Source organism: Bufo gargarizans, unplaced genomic scaffold, assembly GCF_014858855.1.
Source record: "Bufo gargarizans isolate SCDJY-AF-19 unplaced genomic scaffold, ASM1485885v1 original_scaffold_2065_pilon, whole genome shotgun sequence".
In the NCBI taxonomy this organism is placed as follows: domain Eukaryota; kingdom Metazoa; phylum Chordata; class Amphibia; order Anura; family Bufonidae; genus Bufo; species Bufo gargarizans.
Window position 1 is genome coordinate 73,872 of NW_025334627.1, and position 10,553 is coordinate 84,424.

Sequence of the window (10,553 nt, forward strand, 5' to 3'; positions counted from 1 at the left end):
TCGGGTCCCCGTTGACTTCAATGGGGTTCGGGACGAATTTCGGGTCGGGTTCGGATCCCGAACCCGAACATTTCCGGGTAGCTCGGCCGAACTTCTCGAACCCGAACATCCAGGTGTTCGTTCAACTCTACTTACAAACACAGGTGACGTCACCGGAAGTGACGACAACAGCGGCAACTAACGGCCTGAGCACACAGTGGGCGGGAACAGCACACATGGACGCCGTCCTCCAGGCAGGAGCCGCTGACCAGTTCACCAACAGCCACCAGGAGGGTAATGTACCTGCTTACATAGCAGTCTGATATTCCACAGCCCCCTTACTGTTGGACCTGTGAAAAATTATATTCTGGTTTAAAAAAAAAAAACACTCATTTTTTGCAATACCCTACATGTGGGGCCTTTGCTATATTTGTCACAGTGAAATACAAGCGTTAGATAGTGTTGTTATATACTGTTAAACACCCATTTTGGGCAAGATACTAAATTTGCGGCCTTTGCTGCATTTGTATTAGTGAAATACAAGCTTGAAATACTGCATAATATTCTCGGTTTAAAAAAAACACACATTTTTGGTAATACCCTACATCTGGGGTCTTTGCTGCATTTGTCACGGTGAAATACAAGCTTGAAATACTGCAATAATATTCTGTGTTTAAAAAAACACAATTTTTTGTCAATACCCTACATCTGGAGCTTTGCTGCATTTGTCACATTGAAATACAAGCTTGAAATACTGCAATAATATTCTCGGTTTAAAAAAACACCCATTTTTGGAAATACCCTATACCTGGGGTCTTTGCTGCATTTGTCACTGTGAAATACAAGCTTGAAATACTGCAATAATATTCTGGGTTTAAAAAAACACAATTTTTTGGCAATACCCTACATCTGGAGCTTTGCAGCATTTGTCACTGTGAAATACAAGCTAAAATCTCGGTCTTGACGGCGTGATGTCGTGAATGACGCGTCTCGCTCTCTCCCCTCGTTAGCCTCCTCCCTCCATGCTCCAGCCGAACAGCTGATGCCCTGAATGCTGTGACGCCGTGGTTTACCTCCCCTGGTGTGGATCTCTGTTGGCTTGGTTGTCGGCCGCTCCGCTTGTTGCAGGCTGGTGCCGCTGCTGGCGTGCACCCTTCTTGTCCGAGGTCTTGGGTGGCCCTGGGGGTCCTCTGTTTTTCTCCTCCGGTTGTCTCCGGTTCCCTGCTCTGGTGCACGGTGCCTGCCCGACGCTTGCCTGGAATCAGCTGTTCCCCAGCTTGTTTGTTGTCTGCCCTCTGCTGGTGATCGATGGGACTTCATGCTTGTCTGCTGCTTTTTCTCCATTGACCTGGATCTTCACTTCTCGATTAGAGGCGGGCACCTGGATGGCTACATCTGGACTATCTGGACTATTCGCTATCTGCGCGACCAGTGAGGATCCCACGTCCCCTTTTTTTTTTCTGCCGGCCCTGGAACTCCTGCTCGGTTTGTGGCGTACACTGGGATTGTGGGTGCTCTGGACACGTGAGAATATTGCTACTTGTGACTTTATTTTTGTTATTCTGTTAATTTCCCTGCTACATCGGAGCGAAATCTTTGGGTCTTGCCCCTTCCCCCTTGTGGTGTTTGGAGAGGAGGGGATAGAGGAGTGAAAGAGGAAAAGAGGGGGGGGGGGGGGAAAGAGATAAGGAAAAGGGGAGAGAAGGACAGGGAAGGAGAAAGGGAAGAAAATGGCCCCAAAGCGACGGTCAGTGGATTCCTCTGTAACAAAGATGGGGTCTAAGACTCCAGAGAATAAGATTGATAAGTTTTTGAAACTACCCTTCCCAAATGAAAAGAATTCAGTTAAAACGAAACTCTCTGCCAATTTGATGAAATCTGCTAAAACTCCCCAAACTGATGAATTATCCGATGATGGATCAGTAGAGGCAGGTCAGGAGGCAGGAGAGGAAAGTCTCTTTGCACAAATGCAAGCTGCACAAACGCGAGCTGAATATGACCCTCCAGTTTTGAATAAAATCTTGTGCGCCGTGGAAAATAATGGCACTCTAGTCCAAGGGATGTCCATTCAATTGGGTTCAGTGCAGAGTGACATTGCCCTAATAAGAGAAGATTTAGTAAAGATCCGGGATCGACTCCACAATGTTGAAAAAACAGTTGACTCTTTGCAAACCGATATAGATATGTTAAAATCTAAAACCTTGCTTCTCGCCTCAGAAAATCAATTACTACAAAATAAGCTGGAGGACCTGGAAAACAGGGCAAGGTGAAACAACGTTCGCATAATTGGTTTTCCAGAAGGAGTTGAAGGCCGACATCTAGAGAAACAACTTAAAGATGTGGTTTTGAATAATCTTGGTAGTGATTATTTTTCCTCTATGTTTCAAATAGAAAGAGCCCATCGAATCCCAGGAGGAAAACCTATTCCAGGGAGGCCGCCGCGCGCAATTTTGATGAAATTATTTTTGTCTGCCGACAGAGACATGATATTGAGAAGAGCAAGAGAATGTACTCCTATTGAATATCAGGGCACCAAACTGCTCTTTTTTCCTGATTTTGCTCGGCAGACCCAGGAAAAAAGAAGAAACTTTATAGAGATAAAGAAACGCCTGGCGTCTAAGGACATCAAATACTCTCTACAGTATCCAGCGAAACTAAGATTGATTCACAACGGGACTCAATTTTTTGAAAAACCACAACAAGTGTTAGATTGGATGGCGCAAATGGGCATATGAAATTGCGTTACACTATCATGGAGGGGAGGTGGGGCTAGGGTAGGGGAGAACGGCCGGAGGTTAGAGGTTCGCTGACTAGATCGGGCGGATCAATGGAGAGGGGATGCGGGAGGGGGGAACCCGCCTTGCAGGTATGGGGTTGTTTTTTTTTGTTTTGTCCCATGTCTTTTCCCCTTGCAGTGAAGGATGTCCACTAGAATTGTAATTTGGAATGTCATAGGGCTTGGGAAAAGGGTCAAAAGGCAAGCTATTATGGATGCATTAAAAAGATATCTCCCAGCAATTATCTGCATAGTAGAAACTCATCTTACTAAAGAAACCGTGTCCCGTCTGACAACGGGATGGTACTCTCAATCCTATCATTCCACTTTTAGCAGTTCCTCTAGGGGCGTCTCAGTTCTGATTCATAATTCTGTGGACTTTATCCTCATAGAATCCTATATAGATGATCAGGGTAGATTCATCTTTCTGCATGGTAAGCTGCATGGTCACAGCTATATCCTCGCTTTCTTTTATATACCTCCGCCTTTTTCAATGTACCCACTGATGCAGCTAATACTTTTCTCTGAAAGGAGACCAGAATGTCGGCTAGTTTTGATGGGGGACTTTAATGCGGTCATGGACCCCAATAAAGATAGATTTACATTAGATGCAGAACGGGGGAGGAATCTATGTAATTCCCCGTTGCCACAGTTCTGCTTGGAGGTTGGAGTGGTGGATATATGGGAATATCTTGGCGGAGGAAAGAGAGTATACAGGTCCTTCTCAAATAATTAGCATATTGTGTTAAAGTTAATTATTTTCTGTAATGTACTGATAAACATTAGACTTTCATATATTTTAGATTCATTACACACCAACTGAAGTAGTTCAAGCCTTTTATTGTTTTAATATTGATGATTTTGGCATACAGCTCATGAAAACCCAAATTTCCTATCTAAAAAAATTAGCATATCATGAAAAGGTTCTCTAAACGAGCTATTAACCTAATCATCTGAATCAACTAATTAACTCTAAACACCTGCAAAAGATTCCTGAGGCTTTTAAAAACTCCCAGCCTGGTTCATTACTCAAAACCCAAAACCGCAATCATGGGTAAGACTGCCGACCTGACTGCTGTCCAGAAGGCCATCATTGACACCCTCAAGCAAGAGGGTAAGACACAGAAAGAAATTTCTGAACGTATAGGCTGTTCCAAGAGTGCTGTATCAAGGCACCTCAGTGGGAAGTCTGTGGGAAGGAAAAAGTGTGGCAGAAAACGCTGCACAACGAGAAGAGGTGACCGGACCCTGAGGAAGATTGTGGAGAAGGACCGATTCCAGACCTTGGGGGACATGCGGAAGCAGTGGACTGAGTCTGGAGTAGAAACATCCAGAGCCACCGTGTACAGGCGTGTGCAGGAAATGGGCTACAGGTGCCGCATTCCCCAGGTCAAGCCACTTTTGAACCAGAAACAGCGGCAGAAGCGCCTGACCTGGGCTACAGAGAAGCAGCACTGGACTGTTGCATGTCATTCGGAAATCAAGGTGCCAGATTCTGGAGGAAGACTGGGGAGAGGGAAATGCCAAAATGCCTGAAGTCCAGTGTCAAGTACCCACAGTCAGTGATGGTCTGGGGTGCCATGTCAGCTGCTGGTGTTGGTCCACTGTGTTTTATCAAGGGCAGGGTCAATGCAGCTAGCTGTCAGGAGATTTTGGAGCACTTCATGCTTCCATCTGCTGAAAAGCTTTATGGAGATGAAGATTTCATTTTTCAGCACGACCTGGCACCTGCTCACAGTGCCAAAACCACTGGTAAATGGTTTACTGACCATGGTATTACTGTGCTCAATTGGCCTGCCAACTCTCCTGACCTGAACCCCATAGAGAATCTGTGGGATATTGGGAAGAGAAAGTTGAGAGACGCAAGACCCAACACTCTGGATGAGCTTAAGGCCGCTATCGAAGCATCCTGGGCCTCCATAACACCTCAGCAGTGCCACAGGCTGATTGCCTCCATGCCACACCGCATTGAAGCAGTGATTTCTGCAAAAGGATTCCCAACCAAGTATTGAGTGCATAACTGAACATAATTATTTGAAGGTTGACTTTTTTTGTATTAAAAACACTTTTCTTTTATTGGTCGGATGAAATATGCTAATTTTTTGAGATAGGAATTTTGGGTTTTCATGAGCTGTATGCCAAAATCATCAATATTAAAACAATAAAAGGCTTGAACTACTTCAGTTGGTGTGTAATGAATCTAAAATATATAAAAGTCTAATGTTTATCAGTACATTACAGAAAATAATGAACTTTATCACAATATGCTAATTTTTTGAGAAGGACCTGTACTCTTGCGTTAGCAGGGGTGGTAGAGCAATGTCTAGGATCGATTTCGCATTCACCAACAAGAGCAATTTGAGCAATATCAGGAAGATACGATATGGGGTAAGAACAGTTTTGGACCACTCACCCGTACTGGTTGAGGTTTGCATTAGGGAGAATAAGGATAACAGAGGGCTAGGATTTAAGTTGAATCCATATTGGCTCACTATTATGGATAACCTTCAGTCCATTAAATCATTGATATCTTCCTTTTTGGAGGTGAATCTCCCCTCTGCTAACATCAATATAGTATGGGATGCTCTGAAAGCATATCTGAGGGGGGTCTTTATAAGTGAGATTGCTGCAGCAAAGAGAATGTTTAAGAAAAAAGAGGAGGAACTGGCCAAGACTGCTGCATGCACAACTGAGCGATTTACCAGTCAACCTACTGAGCATAACAGGGAGGAGAAGACCAGCTGTTCTTTGGAGAAATATATAATAGAGAAAGCAAACCATAGAGTATTTTTTAAGGGCTTCAAATATTTTTCAGAGTCTGGACGCCCTGGTAAGCTCTTAGCCAGAATAATCACACAACAAGATAAGAAAAATCAATCTATTGTCTCGATTCGTAACACAGTGGGGGAAATTATAACAGACCCAGAAGGAATTAGGGACACTTTTTTACAATACTTTACTCAGATATATAGTTCCTCTTCTGGCTTGTCATCCGATCTGGCGACGCGGTTCTTGGAGAGGATTCCACTCTCTACTTTAAATGAAGCCCAAATAGAATATCTGGAAGAGGAGTTATCTCTTTCGGAGCTCCAGGAGGCCTGGGATCTGTCTCGGGGAACTCGTCGCCAGGGATGGATGGCCTTCCATACGAGGTTTACCGTAAGTGTAGTGATGTGATTCTTCCTCAGCTACTAGAGTTTTTTCCCCAAGCAATACAGGGAGGGGGCTTACCATGCTCTATGATGGAGGCTCTTATTGTCCTAATCCCTAAAAAGGATAAAGACCCAATAGAAATGAGTTCCTATAGACTAATCTCTTTATTAAAAACTGACGCTATGTCACGAGGGTATCGAGAACCACGCCTGACTCCGTTATACCCGGGGTCAGGAAGTCGCAGCGGTTGGCTGCACGCTCTATTTAAGATAGGGCTGTTTTCCTTATGGTAGCTTTCTGGGTTTGCTTTGCAAACCCTTTTGGCTCACTCAGGGATCCGTAGCTCCTTCTCCTCAGCTGTTCCTTGTCCAGCACTCCCAAACCTCTTTATATTCCTCTCTCACACTTCTCTGGTTGCCAGAGATAGAGCTTCCTGCCTGGACATCTATTCTGACCCACTGGAGCTGTGTTGCTGCGTTCTCGGATTGTTGATTCAGAACGCTACCCTCCGGATCCCTGTTGGACCTTTGTGGACTGCTGTGGTCGCCCACCTGGGTGTATGTGTTTGTCTGTATTTGTCTGTCCTCTCCCTGGTGTTTCCCTCTTAGCGTCAGTGGTGCGGACTAGCGACTAGTTCACTATCTAGGGCTCATTTCAGGGAAAGCCAGGGTTTAGGCACGTGATCGCCGCACGGGTGAGGAACCCGTCTAGGGACGTCAGGGCAGTCAGGTGCCAGCCGCAAGGTGAGTTAGGGGTCACCACCTTTCCCTGTCCCTTGGGCAGGGCTTTCCCTGTTTTCCTCCCTGTGCGTGACGTCGGTCATTACACGCTAAGTTACTATCAAAAGTTTTGGCTAGGAGGCTCTCGCGGGTCATATCCACCATCATCCACCCAGACCAAAATGGCTTTATGTCAAAAAGGGGCACCCATCATAATTTGCATAGGCTATTTATGAATATTCAGTCCCCGGGGTGTGGTACCCGCTCCATCCTGTCGTTGGATGCTACCAAAGCCTTCGACAGGGTGGAGTGGATTTTTCTCTGGGAGGTGATGAAAAAAATGGGCTTTGGCCCTAGATTTATGGCGATGGCTCAGTTATTATATAGCTCTCCAGTTGCCAGGATCAGGATCAATGATACGCTCACAGAGAGTTTTATCCTAGGAAGAGGCACCCGTCAAGGTTTTCCTCTTTCCCCCTCTTGTTTAATATTTATATTGAACCCTTAGCAGCTAGCATAAGGCAGGACTTGCAGGTGGCTGGTTTTGGCATAATGGGGAAGCATGATCGTGTATCCCTTTATGCAGATGACATCTTGGTTTTTGTCCATCAAACAGAAACCACTCTTCCTCGCATCATGGATTTGGTTGTTTTTTTTTCCACTCCGTCTGGCTTGGAGATCAATTGGGAGAAGACTGTTCTCCTCCCTATAGATGAGTTGCGAGGCGACTGGGATAACCAGTTAACAATCTCTGATTCAATAAAGTACCTGGGGATTTCAGTCTCTGCCAAACCTCAGGAATATTTACAACTCAACCTGATTCCCCTGCTGATAAAGCTGAGGGCTAAAATCAAGATATGGCAAAAAATTCTGCCTGCAAGAGCGGACAGAATTTTGTTAATAAAAATGGTAGTACTGCCCTAGGTTCTTTTTGTCCTGCGCAACTCGCCTGTATGGATCGCAGACAAGTATTTTAGATTGATAGAGCGGATGCTTAACGATCTATTGTGGGGGTGGAAGCGTGTGAGATTGAAGGCACTCTATTTCTCCATGCCCTATGACCAGGGAGGTCTTAACCTCCCCTATTTTAGGGGTTACTTTGTTGCCTCTCAACTTTGCCTTTTTAATGACTGGGAAAATAGCCATTTTTGCAACAAAGTGGTGAAAGACTCAGGTTTTTCGGATTTTTTTTTACCGTACTGGAGTCTGATTATTTATTAAACACACAGATTGGGTATACAGTTTTCTGCAGAATGGCTATAAAGACTTGGCTGGTTATAAGGAGCTGGTGTGGAGTTAAGGCATCACTTATTTGCACCCCATTATGGCATAATTCAAAACTTTTGAATTTAAAGGATTTGAGTTGCTGCCAGTATTGGAGGACCAAGAATGTTCAGTATTTACACCAGGTGGTCAGTGGCGGACAAATTTTGTCCCCGATGGAGTTAAGGCAAAGGGCAAATTTGGGCGAGGTGGCTTGGTTTGCATACTTTCAATTGAGGTCAGCACTTTCTAGCACTTTGAATAGTCACCTTTTTTCGATAGATACTCCTGCATTTTTACACGATTTAATCTGTAAGAAAATCGTCACGAAAATTAGAATATCACATTGTTCTAGACACTTAATGAAAAATAAAAATTTCAGGTGTTCTTTCTCCAGGACAGAGATCCTGGTCTTCGTTACTTTCAGAGGTGGGTCCTCCAGATTGGGAGAACATAGGGGAAAGTTTAAAATTTGTTTCACATAATTGTTGACACTGTTGTACAATTCAATATTTTGCACAAAATATATGTGACACCTATGTGGCTATATAGGAGAGGACTCAGAGCCTCCTCTGACTGCCCACGCTGTGGCGATTCCGAGGCAGATCATTTACATCTGTTTTGGGACTGCCCAATGGTGAGCAGCTATTGGAGGTCGGTCCAAATTAACTTGGCTCATAAACTTAACATTGTCGTTCCTCTCTCCCCCAGGATATGGGTCCTGGGAGACTTATCGGAGGTTAAGTACCAGCCCATAAAACGCCAACTACTGATTAAGGTGATGTTCTTGGCTAGGCTTCTTGTCTCTAGATTATGGTTTTGCTCTTCTGCCCCAGACTGTAATAACTGGTTGGGTCTGGTTCAGAGGGTGAAAAGTTATGAGAGGATTTTGTATAAACAAAGAGGATCCTACCTAAAGTGGGGCAAATTGTGGGAAGACTGGGACATGGTTAACTAATTAATTAGGATTTTATTTTTTATTTTTTTCTCCTGCAAGGTGGGGGGGGTGGGGGGGGTAGGTGGGGTGGGTTGGGGATGACCTTATTAGTCTGATTTTTTCTATATGAACTGTAATTAGTGAAAGATGTGAAGTTACAGCTGAGTATTGGAGTATCTCTAGGGATGCTGGAGGCTGGCGGGACCTTCCGTCATTAAATAATGGCTAAATTTGTGATCAAATTATAGCACTGTGCGGCTAATGGGCGGGGACCCGGGGCTTGGGACCTTGGGCGGCCAGGGGAATGGGTGTGACCTGAGATGCGGCTCCTTCTGTCCGATATGTGGTTTGACTGCAGGCAGTGATATGACACATGTTGTATGGGTGCCACTAGGTGTTCTTTCAATGAGACAGAGCCGGCTTCTGGTGCTGTTCTTGGTTACATCCTTTTTAAATGCCGGTGATTGCTGAGTGGTACTCGATTTGAGTCCCTTTGTATATGAGATATGAATGTGGATATATGTGAGGTACGGTTAAGTCGGGCACTAATTTTTAATTTTAACCACATGGGGATTAGGCAGTAAAATATGCAAGTGTTTTTTTCTTTACCACTGTGATAGAAGACTGCTGGACCCCCCAGTTTGTTTCACGAAGTATCTGCAATCAAAGATCGCCGTAAGCCCGCTACGCACGGTTAATGCGAGTACCAGATGAATGGTTACATGATTGTTAATCCTGCCGCTTTTTCTCACCCATGTCCGGGGGAGGGCGCTTGTCACTGTGAAATACAAGCTTGAAATACTGCAATAATATTCTGGGTTTAAAAAAACACAATTTTTTGGCAATACCCTACATCTGGAGCTTTGCAGCATTTGTCACTGTGAAATACAAGCTAAAATCTCGGTCTTGACGGCGTGATGTCGTGAATGACGCGTCTCGCTCTCTCCCCTCGTTAGCCTCCTCCCTCCATGCTCCAGCCGAACAGCTGATGCCCTGAATGCTGTGACGCCGTGGTTTACCTCCCCTGGTGTGGATCTCTGTTGACTTGGTTGTCGGCCGCTCCGCTTGTTGCAGGCTGGTGCCGCTGCTGGCGTGCACCCTTCTTGTCCGAGGTCTTGGGTGGCCCTGGGGGTCCTCTGTTTTTCTCCTCCGGTTGTCTCCGGTTCCCTGCTCTGGTGCACGGTGCCTGCCCGACGCTTGCCTGGAATCAGCTGTTCCCCAGCTTGTTCGTTGTCTGCCCTCTGCTGGTGATCGATGGGACTTCATGCTTGTCTGCTGCTTTTTCTCCATTGACCTGGATCTTCACTTCTCGATTAGAGGCGGGCACCTGGATGGCTACATCTGGACTATCTGGACTATTCGCTATCTGCGCGACCAGTGAGGATCCCACGTCCCCTTTTTTTTTCTGCCGGCCCTGGAACTCCTGCTCGGTTTGTGGCGTACACTGGGATTGTGGGTGCTCTGGACACGTGAGAATATTGCTACTTGTGACTTTATTTTTGTTATTCTGTTAATTTCCCTGCTACATCGGAGCGAAATCTTTGGGTCTTGCCCCTTCCCCCTTGTGGTGTTTGGAGAGGAGGGGATAGAGGGGTGAAAGAGGAAAAGAGGGGGGGGGGGGGGGAAAGAGATAAGGAAAAGGGGAGAGAAGGACAGGGAAGGAGAAAGGGAAGAAAATGGCCCCAAAGCGACGGTCAGTGGATTCCTCTGTAACAAAGATGGGGTC